The sequence below is a fragment of the Monodelphis domestica genome, chromosome 3, assembly GCF_027887165.1.
Source record: "Monodelphis domestica isolate mMonDom1 chromosome 3, mMonDom1.pri, whole genome shotgun sequence".
Classification (NCBI taxonomy): Eukaryota; Metazoa; Chordata; class Mammalia; order Didelphimorphia; family Didelphidae; genus Monodelphis; species Monodelphis domestica.
This window is the reverse complement of record NC_077229.1, coordinates 244,269,690-244,281,809: the sequence shown is the minus strand read 5'-3', so window position 1 is coordinate 244,281,809 and position 12,120 is coordinate 244,269,690. Positions and strand designations below refer to the sequence as shown.

Sequence of the window (12,120 nt, the reverse complement as noted above, 5' to 3'; positions counted from 1 at the left end):
GGAAGAGGCAATATGTAAACAAATAAAAAAAGTCATATGCAGGATAAATAGGAGATAATAGAAAGAAGGCATGGAAAGTAAGCTGGGTTGAGGAAGGCTTCCTGAAGAATGTGAGATTTTACTTGAGATTTAAAGGAAGTCAGGGACTTCAGGAGGTAGAGCAGTGGAGTAAAAGCATTACCAGAATGAGGGACTTCCAGAGAAAACACCTGGGACCAAGAGATGCAATGTCTAATTTGTGAAAGAGCCAAGAGGCCAATGTCGCTGGAGTGAAGAGTACATTGGGGAATAAGTTGTAAGATGAATGGAAAAGCAGGAGGATAAATTATGAAGGACTCTGAATACCACACCAAGCATTTTGCATTTGTTCCAGGAGGCAGTAGGAAACCACTGGACTTTATTGAGTAGGAAAATGACATAGTTGAATCTATACTTTAGATAAATCACTTTGATGGCTGAAAAAAGGATGGATTGGAGTGGGGAGACATGTGGATTTTGTAGACTCCCCCCCCCTCTCCAGATTAGTGCAATAATCCAGGTATGAGATGATCAGAGCCTGCATTAATGAGATGTTGCAAAGGTGAGAATTATTGGCAACAGATTAAATGTGGGAGATGAGAGACAGTGAGGAATGCAGATATTCTTAGATAGTGGGCCTAAGGGATGTTGCCTTATAAAGTAAAAGAGAATGTAGGGCAAAGGGAGGAGCTTAGGAAAAGAGACATTGAAAACTGTTTGAACATTTTGCATTTAAGACATCTAGAAGGTAGTTGGAGATGCAAGACTGGAGATCAGCAGAGAGTCTGAAGGTCTTTAATAAATGCTTGTCAAGTAATAAATCATAGTAAATGTGTGTTATCTCATTTTATAGGTGCTCTGGGGAGGTGTTTGTGATCCAAGATATATTTATATAGGTACCTGAATAGCATTCCAATGAGGCAAATGACTCAAAGTGAGAACAACTAAAAAGAAGACTTCTTCAAGGTGAGAGTTTTGAAGAAATGAGAATGGCATTCTGGTTTCTGTCTTATAACTAGTTCATATTAAAACACAACTATTCATAGAGATGGCAATAATTTTTTCTTTAAAAAATTTCAGTAGACAATACTATTTGGTCAAGTTTACTGACCTATATCATTCAAGTGCAAAAGAAATCTTGCCTAAACTTATTACAGTTCATAGATTTATATATGCTTGAAATAAAAATTAGATATTTTGAGGTTAGAGACATAGTCTTCTCTCTTAAGCTTTGATGTTAAAAGAAGATTCCATTTATGAAATAGCTGAAATGGATCTACATAGTTTTGAAGCTTTGCAAGGATTGGGACAGATTATTTAAAAGGTTATAAATTATTTGTAATAAATCATATAAATATGCTTATCCAATTGAAATAAATTCTGACATTAGGTATGTCCAAAAATCTATCTCCTTTTCCAACCTCTCCTTTTTACTTATTTCCTCCTCCCAGCAAATTGACTACAATCTTTTATGACTTTGTTGTATAACTAACTTTTCTATTTCATTCATCTGTTTATTAGCCAGTACCAGATAGTTCTAATAATTACTTCTTTAAAATATAGTTTGAAATATGATACTGTGAGACCTTCTTCCTCAACATTTCCCCCCATTATTTCCTTTGGTATTCTTGACCTTTTGTTTTTATGGATGAATTTTAATATTTTTTTAATTCAACATTTTCTTTGGGAACTTAATTGGCATGACATTGAATAAATAGACTGGTTTAGATAGGATCATCATTTTAATTAATTTTAATTTAATTTTGTCCACCCATGAACAATTAATATTTCTTCAATTGTTTAAATCTCATTTTATTTATATAAAATGTTTTATAATTATGTTCATATTATTTCTAGATTTGTTTTGAAAGATATTCCTAGGTATTTTATTCTATCTATGGCTAATTTAAATGAGTTATCTCTTACTTTTGCTTCTTGTAGGACAGCATTAGTGATATATATATATATATATATATATAAAACTACTCATGATTTATATAAATTTATTTTATCTTCTGTTACTTTTCTAAAATTATTGAGAGTTTCAATGGCTTTTTGAAAACAGTATTCCATTTCCTTCTATACTTTCTGGTGGGCATAGAATAATATTCTTTCATTTTCAAATATCCTTTCCATTATATTTGTTTGCTTATAGAAATAATTTCTGAAATGAATTAATAAGTTTAATCATCATGTATCTTGGAGTCAACAGTCTTGTTTCGGCTTGGTTTTTTAATTATTTTTTGAGGTTATTTATGAATTCTTTAAATCAATATTTCATTATTGTGTTTAAAAGTTCCAGGCAGTATTTTCTTTTATTTCCTTCATTATAGTGTTGAAGTTTTGTTTTCTTATTAAGTTCTTTTGGGAAACTCATGGTTCTTAGGTTGTCTCTATGCTTCCTGTATTTAGGATAGTGTATTTTGATTCCATAGTGAACATACTTTCTTTTGATGTTACTGGTTTTTGCTTGTCTTCTAGATTTTCTTTCTCTTCCCTATATTTGCATTATCTATTATTTGCATTGTGCAATGTTATTCTTCTTTTTTATTTCCTTAGTGATATTTTCCATTTCAGATTTCAAATTTTCTATTCTGATTATTATTTTTCTGTGCAAGCCATGAATCCTGATCTCATAATTCTCATTTATCTTTTGAAACACTCAGGAAAACCTTATTGTGGTTTTATGTTCTCCTCACATTCTACAGGATCCTCTTCACATCAGGTATTGTACCATTTTCTTATAACTCTCATTAGATTATCAACTCCAGAGGGAAATGTTATCTTTTGCCTCTTTTTGTTTGCCTAGTACTTGACACATAGTTTGGTACCTAGTAGATGACTAATCAATATTTAGAATTGATTAATTGTACTTTGTCTTAATTTGGAGGTCATATTTTCTTCTGTTTTCTTCCCATTGATTTGTCTTCTTAAATTAAAGAAGTCTGAGTTTTTTTTCTTCCTGAGATACTTGGTAATTCAGTCTTCTATTGGCTTTCTGATTTTATCCCCTCTGATGAAGATGGTGTCCTTGGGGACTGGATCTCAGTAAGTTTCGGCTTCCTCCCTAGCTGAGCAATTCATAATTTACTATCCTAGGTCTCTGCTTCAAATAATTTTGAGTTATAGAGAACTGATCCGAGCTGGATGCTAAGCTTTTCCCCTCAGGTTTTGCCACATAGTGACACCCTTCACTCCCAACAAACACACTGTGTCCCATACCTGGTGTTTGGTCCCTCTTCCTCTGTTTCTCAGTTTTTCTGTCAGAGCATGGGCAATTCAGAACATTGTAGCACCAGTGTTGTAGGCTTGTTTGGCAGAGGTTGTTGGCTTCTATCATATCAGGAACAGACTTTCATAGCCTGTACCTGAGAGTAAAAGAGAGAGGAGACTAGAGTGTGGGGCTGTTTTTGTTGGAAGCCCCCATGTCAGAGTTTGGGGCTACTGGGGGAAGACTGCTGAGTGAGCAACAGTTCAAGTTTTCTTTAAACTTTTTGGATTCTGGGTGATCTAGACCATGATGTGGCTCAAGTAACTTTATCTTTGACACATTATTCCTACTTTAGAGAGGTCTGACAGGTCATGGGTATCATAGAAAGTATCCAGACCTCCATCTTGTTAGTCATGTGACTAGAGGTTGCTATATTGCCTTTTATGCATATAAATACACATGTGTATGTCTATAAAGAGATAGCATGGTATTGTGTATCAAGGGCTTAGACTCAGGAATATTTGGTTTCAAGTCTTGCTTTTTATATGTGTTATCTGTATGACTCTGAGTATGTCACTTTATTCTCCCTACTTTAGGCAATGCCTTAAGACTAAAATTTGCATAACAGTTTCAGATCTACAGTGGTAACCAGAGTTTCTTTATAGGAAGTTCCCTTCTTTGAATGTCATACATTTGAAATAAAAATAAAATTACATATCCCATCTAAAGTGTGATGTATACAATATGATAAGAAAAACAACCTTAATACATATTTTGATTTTAGTATTCAACCATTTGCATGAATTGGAGAGAGTTTAGTTTATATCAATAAAAGATAGAAAGTTCAGCTGTACTTTGGGCTAGTTGAATCTCTTGTGTCATTTTTCAAATGTTTTGAGTTAAGGAAACCCCAAATGTGTTTTGTTAAGCACTTTACCCTTAATTTTTAAGCTCAAGTGTAACTTAAGGGAAATTTCTTCCATATGTTTGTAATTTATAAATCATCAAAATATGTAGGGGTTTTTTTGTTTTGTTCTTACCCTATTTGATGTTGAAAAAAGCTTCTTGAGCCATTTTTTCCCAGGGGCCTTTTCTCTATTTTTGGCAGATTAAACTGAGTCAGAAACCAAAAGGTTCAGTTTGAAACTCGAAATACTTAAGTAAAGTGTAGAGTTGTATCTTAGCTAAATATTCTTTTTAGTCTATATTTTCCTAATTAAAAATTGAGAAAATAACCATCTGAAATTTTCTCTAAAAATGAGCAAAGATATGAAGTTAAATTTTGATTACTTTCTTACCAGAACTTTGCAAAGAATCTGTTCTGAATATTGAGACATTGAGACACATTTGTTCTTAGCTGATTTTACTTCTACTTCCACTGTTCAAATGCACTGTGTATTAACAATTCAGTCTTTGGCATTAGGATTTTTCTTCCCAAAATATTTAATTTTTGAAAGTCTGCTCTAATTCTATCCCAAAGTAAACATAGAAATGTTTATAATTTAAATTAATAAGAACTCAGATAGGAAACAGTTAGAGGAATCAATGGACAGAGCACTGGGCCTGGGGTAAGGAAGACCTGAGATCAGTTCTGATCTGAGGCTTAGAGCTGAGTGACCCTGGGCAAGTTGCTTGCCCTCTGTTTTGCTCAATCCACTGGAAGAAGAACAAATCATTCTAGTATCTTTGCCAAGAAAACCCTAATGATAGTATTCACATTCTATGTGAAAGCAGGGGTCCCCAAACTTTTTACACAGAGGACCAGTTCACTGTCCCTCAGACTGTTGGAGGGCCAGGCTATTAAAAAAACAAACAAAAAAAAACCTATGAACAAATCCCTATGCACACTGCACATATCTTATTTTAAAGTAAAAAAAAAACCCAAAAAAATGGGAGCAAATACAATATTTAAAACAAAGAACAAGTAAATTTAAATCAACAAACTGAACAGTATTTCAATAGGAACTATGGGCCTGCTTTTGATTAATGAGATGGTCAATGTCCAGTTCCATATTTGTTACTGCTAGCTGTACAAGTGATGCAAGTGTGCATCAGTTAGTCTAGATCTGGTTGGAGATTTCAGATGTTTCATTCTGGAAAAAGTCTGTTCACAGACATAAGTGCTGCCAAAGATGGTTGCCATTGTGAGTGCATGGCTCCTGAGATTAGGATGTGTCTCAGAGGCGAGAGATGCGTAGAAACTGGGCAAGCTGCTTGACTTGAGACTTTCAGAGAGTCACAATTCTGCAGTTCAACCAGTTCCATTTGGTAAATTGTATCCACATTTTCAATGTCAATAGAAAATGGGTTATGAAAGTTATATGTCCTTTTCATGGAGAAGCTCTTTAAATCTCAATTGGAAGTCCTTTTGCAACTTTTCCAGTGAATCTACACATGTTTCTTTTGGGAATGCAATCAAAGGTTTTCTGCTAACAGATTTTGAGTGAAGGGGAGATGGCAGAAATTTTCCTCCTTCACTTGTTTGATAAGGAGGCCTAATTTTACTTCAAATGATTTCACATGTGATTGCATATCACAGATGAGCTTCCCTTTTCCTTGAAGTTGCACATTGAAACTATTGAGGAGATCTGTTACATCTGTCAAAAAGGTGAGGTGCCATTTCCATTTTGCATCATTGAGCTCTGGTACTTCTTTGCTTTTTGAAAGCATAAAAGCTGTAATCTGTGGAAGTAAGTCATAGAAATGTCTCAAAGCTCTCCCTCGACTTAGCCAATGAACTTCTAAGTGGTACAGAACATCTTCATAGGCAATATTTAGCTCAAACAGAAATTCCTGAAATCAGGAATTATTCAGATAATTCCTGAAATTATCTGTGGTTTAGTGCATTAGCTCTAATGAAGTTAACACAAGATACCACAATTTTCATAACAAAGTCCCACTTCAGTGATTTACTACATAGCTGCACTTGTTGGTGGATGAGGCAGTGAATGGTTATTGCATGAGAATGGTTATGTTTGTCCATCTCTTGGTTAATGTGAGAAATTACTCCTTTCTTAGACCCCACCATGCTAGGGGCACCATCAGTTGTCACACTGGCTAGTTTAGCCCAGTCCAGCTCCAAATCCTTCACAGTTTGAAAAACCTTTTCATAGATATCCTCTCCTGTTCTTTTGATGCTTTACAGTGCAGAAAACTCTTCTGTGACTTTGAAATTGTCATTTGTCCCACAAATAAAAATTAGAAGTTGTGCAGAATCACAAAGATCATTGCTCTTGTTGAGTGCTGAGGAAAAATAGGAAAGTTCTCTTGTGGAGTTTTGCAAATGCTGATGTAAATTGTCTCCCATGTCTTCAATCCTTCATGTAATTGTAGATCCCAAAAGACTAACTGTCCTAAATAAGTCTGCCTTTTCTGGACACATCTCTTTGGCAACAGAAAGAAGGCACTCTTTAACAAATTCTCCCTCCACAAATTGTCAGCCAGTGCATGCTATTAACTTGGAAACTTGAAAACTTCTCACAGTGATGAAATATTTACCTGCTCCTGCTGTACAAATTTGCTGATTTGTCAATGTATTTTTCAATTTTAATATTTTATCTTTTCTCACATATCCAACCAAACAATCATATTTATCTTTATGTTGAGTTAGATAGTGTTGATACAAATTATATTCTTTGAACACAGACACTATATTCTGGCATATCAAACACATAGCTCTTTCCTTGTACTGCATGAAAAAGTAATCATAAGTCCACTGTTCTTTGAATAACCTACACTCCAAGTCAATTTTTCTCTTTCTTGACATCATTGTTTCCTAGGGATTCCAAATTGGTATTAGTAAAATACACACATACATATGTATTATACACACACACACACACATACAGCCCTACAAAAACAATATACCAATGATAATTTTGCCCACACAGAGGCATACAGACTGCACTGCCCATCAATTCAGTCTGATCTGTGTCCATCAATGCAGCCTTCCCAGTCCACATCATTCACCAGTGGCCATATTGGTGGAACTCCACTTTTACCTCAGGCTCACACTGGTGTGGTACAGGAACTGGCATGATTACAGAGCTGGTTCCTCCACCACCTTTCCAGTTCACACTACCCTGTGTGAACCACACTGTAATATGTGAACTCACACAGGAATCTGGTTGCATGGGTAAGACTCGTTCGATCAGATTCCATGGCAGGAAAAAAGAAGGCACAACACTAGTGTGTGTCCTCTTGTGGTCCATATTTATGGATCTGTAATTATAGACTATAATATGAAAAACACATGCCTCACTTCCCCCACAGAGTACAATGGTAACTTCCCCAGATGCTTCCCCAGATGCACAACATAATGGCCCCTATAACCTCCCTTTGCCCAAAAGACTCTCCCCACATTACTACATGGTACAATGGGCCCCCATACTCCCCCAGAGACACAACTGTGAACTTGGAAATTATTCCCCCCTACTTAGATATGTTTTGGGGAAAGATAAAGTTGTAATCTCCTAATTGAACAATGAAGGTACTTAGTTCTCACCTTATAGTGAAGTTAGAACTTTAAGCTAAATCTATTTTTAGTATCTTAATACAAAAAGATGTTAAGTACCTATAAAGGTTAAATTAATCACAAAAAGGTCAAGTAGCTAACAAAAGGTGAATTTATAAAGAAGTGTGAAGTAGCTCAAAACATATAATCTAACCAGAGAAGGTGAGAACTAAAGAGTGGACAGTCCTATAGAAAATCTAACCAAAGAAAGTGAGAACTAAAGAATAGGAAGTACTGGAGAAAAGCATCTGCTGTGATTGGTAGATGTGAAAATTTAGAGGAGGAGACACAAGAGTGAAAGGTCTATAAAAGAGGATGAAAAGTTGAGATTGAGAGATTCAGAAATTTAGATACATATGGGCATTCAGATATTCAGAACTCAGCCTGGAGGAGCTCACTCAGACAGCTTCCTTGAGATGGTCTCGTGGTGAGTGATAAGACTGACTCCCTTTTCCCCTGGGCTCAAGGAGGTCCCTTTGGCCAAGGCTTTTAAACTGCCTGGCTCAGCCTGAGCCAAGGTAGTTTAAATTAAATCTTTCCTCTCTCTCTCTCTTCTCCTTAATTCCTTCTCTCTATATTAATTAAAATTACCATCATTTCCGGCTGATGGGTATTTTATTATTTGGGATTTTCCCTGGTTACCAATTAATTTAGATTTTTAAGTCAAAATGCTAAAATTATCTTTACACAACATAATGGGTAGGAGCCATTATGTTGTGCATCTAGGGAAGTATGGGGGCCATTGTACTATCACGTTTCCCTGAAAACAAGACACTGTCTTATATTAATTTGACCCAAAAAACAGGGGGTGTCATAAAACACCCAATGGCAGGGGTGGTCTTCTCACAGTAGAGGCCCACTGCTGATGTCACAGTCCCGATCACCGTTATCTGATGCCTGTATACAGTACTGGAGGTGATGCTGGGCCTGTGACACTGTATACTGCTTTCTGGGATAGCAGAGGCTGCAGCACTGGCTGTGATGGGCCTGTCACACCTTGCACCAGGCAGCAGTATACACAGTGCGGAATCCCCTCCCCAAGATAGCTGCTCATCATGCTGACATTTTCCATTGTGCAGTCACATAATCCTTTGCGCAATGCCTCTTTCTCATTCAGTTACTCTCAGAACAAGGCTCTATGCAAAGGCTTATGTCACCGGAAGTAGTACTGTAAGTACGCAGCGCTTTGAGGTGCCACCATATACAGTACTCCAGGAGTACTGTATGCCTGAGCATCCTGTGCTCCTCTAACTGATCACCAATGAAAGAGGTGCCCCTTCTGGAAGTGCAGTGGGGGTTGGATAAATGGCCTTGGGGGCCTCAGTTTGGGGACTCTGATCCATAGGGTCACAAAGATTTGGATGCTATGGAATGAATGAACGATAACAATAAAAACAGAACAATGACTGAATGGGAAATAACAATTGCATATTATAATTGAGTTCTTAGAGCAAAAAAAAATAATGAATAAATCCATAGTTTATTCATACATTGTACATTTAAAAATCTGAAAAGGGGTCACAAGCATAGGAAATGAATTATTGACCTTGAAAATAAATAAAGAAAATTTAGCTACCTGTAACCCAAAAGACATTAAACAGTAACTATGATTCTCCCTGAACTCTTGGTTTGCTTGTGTTTGCTTTTTGTGAAGATGGATTGAACAGAAAGGTAATATTAGATGGGGAAATAGTTTCTCCATGTGTTTTTCAAATTCCTAAACACACACATGTCAGCACAGTCTATTTTGATTATGTGAGTAAAATCAGACACAAACAAGTAAAATAAAATGTCAAATGAGAAAATATAACAGTCTCAGATTTAAAAGTGGATTTTTTTTATGGAATATCTGATTTCATTTATTCCTTAAGTGTCTGAGATCATAATTTTATTGAAATGGAGCAAAATTTATTTTTGAGCACTTAAACAGGTGAAATGAAAAACCCTTTTAAAATAAAATGAATTTCTTCATTGCTTTTCCAAAAGTAAGGCAATTCAGTTCATGTTTTTTTATCTTATTCACATGGGGATAGTAATCATTTTGCAACTTTCCAGTTTTAAGGAAGATACAGTTTTAGGTATAGTTAGCATTTTGGTGAATGGTATTCCTGTGAATTGTTTGAATACCTGGAATTTAATATTAAATTAAAATTGGTCTTATATGTATATTACAAATTATTATTATTAAAATACCTTACCTTCTGTCTTAGAATCAAGACTAAGTATTGGTTCCAAGGCAGAAGAGTGACAAGGGCTATGCAATATGGGTTAAGTGACTTGCCCAGTGTCACACAGCCAGGAAGTGTCTAAGGTCATATTTGAACCCAGGACCTCCCATCTCTAGTGACTCTCAATACACTGAGCCACCCAACTGTCTCTACACATTGTTATTTAAAAAAAAAAAGTTTCCTGAAGTGCAATTAGAAAATATTACACCCTATACTAAGACCTCAAATGATACCCAGGGCAAACAACAGGAAAATGTCTCCAATTTAATTGGGAGGGTGGATATTACCCCAGAAAGGTGGGATATATAGAGGATTCTCAGAACCATTCCAGGTTTTGCTGCTCCTAAGCTGCCATTTTAGCTCTACCTCTCTAGTGGGATATTGAGAGAGCAGGACATGCTGGGGATACTGCTTCTCTTTCCTTCCTCTGAGAGGGTCATTTTGGGAATAGGATCTTATAATACTGCTCCAAATGGTAGAAATAAATGAGTGCACTGATCTAAGGACAATCATATTTACTTATTAGGCAATTTTAGAGCTTTTCAATTCTCTTTTGGTATTTTAACAGAGTAACCTTAACATCAAAACATTTTTATGCTTCTTTAGTATACTCTGTAATATCCTATGATTATGTAGTTCATCTTAAAGAAACATTCAGAGCTACTTTCAAATATTCTATCTGTGACAGCATTGAAGCCACAGCTACAATTATATTTGATTTAAACTAATTTAAAAAAAATATAACATGGAGCTAAGGACAGTTTTTCCTTGTACTTTTACATCCAAGAAATGCTTACTGGAAAATATGTTTGGGGGAAGTAGTAATCATTAGAGCAAATTGATTTTAGATTAAGTTGTATAAAAGGTTTTGAAGCTATTTTCCACCTCCCAATCTGCTCCCCCTCCAAAAAGACAAACAAAACAAAAATGAAATAAAACTGAACATTCAAAATGTTATGCTAAAAATGAAAGCAATGTTAAGGATCCTCTATTTCAATTCTATGATTTTACAAAGACAGAAAATGAGGTTCTAGAGAGAGTGTTGTGTCTCTGTCCTGCTTTGCCCCTAATGGAATTCCTTCTACCATCCCTTTTTTTAGTGTACTTTTCTTTGAGAAGTAGCAGAGGATTTCTAGGTCTTAGGAAGGTTTTCCCACTCCTTGAGGTGATTGAACTGATTCTTACAGCTGCTTACAAATTTGAACAAGGAGACAGGAATGAAGTGGATGCCTCTAGATACTTCTAGGAATATCATAGCTCAAACTTAACTCTCTATCCCCAACCTTGATCTTTATCTTATAAGTAGTCCAGTTTGAGAAGTTGGACACAACAAAACTTCAAGAAAAAAATAGGCCTTCAGGAAGAAATACTCTCCTCCTCCAAAGTCTTTTTTCTTTTTATGTTAGTTAGCCGCAAAGGATAACACAAGCAATTGTTTAAGTGCTAATTTTAAACCGTGCACTCTATTAATCTTTGGAGATTAAAAAAAAGTAAGGCAAAAATATGGTTCCTATCCTCAAAGACCTTATATTGTAATGGCATAATATATAAGTAATTGAGCACATAGATGGCATATACCAAGAATTAGGAGACAATCTGGAAGGGGATAGAATTAGTAGCTAGAGAAGGAGGGGCTTTAAAGACAGGAATGACCTCTAGTAGAAGGTGGTTTTTGAGTTGGGTCTTGAGAAATAGAGATGAGGAAAAAAGAGCATGGATCATGGTCAGTCCAGAGTTTAGACTTGGAATGTTATGTGTGAACAACAACTTGACTAGTGTAATTGGATCATAGAGTACATACAAGAAAATTAAAAGAGGTGAGTCTATGAAGGACTTTAAATTTCAAAAAGAGAATTTATATTTTATTTTGGAGGTAACAGGGACTCACTGGATTTTCTTAAGTGCTTTTCTCCCAATAATTAACTAGACAGATACCTTGCCCACTTAGCTATAATATGATTTGGGGCTAATTACTTATCTCTTCTGGACCTCAATTTCCTTATCTGTAAAATTCTGGTGTTTGGATTATATGTTCCTTTATATCCCTAAGTACTATGATCCCAAGTATAAGAAGTAGATCTCAAATCCAGGTTACCTGATTTCCAACCCGAGGCTCTTTGTAGGCCTTTCATTCTACCTCCCAAAGCAAT

The 12,120-nt window shown here is 35.6% G+C and overlaps 1 protein-coding gene across 3 annotated transcripts in view; it reads left to right on the top strand.

Annotated features, from left to right (window-relative positions):
- The window catches only part of CCDC102B (coiled-coil domain containing 102B), a 772,664-nt gene that overhangs the window by 60,610 nt on the left and 699,934 nt on the right, over nucleotides 1-12,120 (top strand). For 2 of the 3 annotated variants that reach the window (XM_007487776.2, XM_007487774.2), the window contains 2 exons: nucleotides 872-984; nucleotides 2,685-2,743. The gene's annotated coding sequence lies outside the window, so the exon portion shown is untranslated. The remainder of the gene's footprint in view (nucleotides 1-871; nucleotides 985-2,684; nucleotides 2,744-12,120) is intronic. The other variant, XM_056823603.1, reaches the window with a different exon arrangement.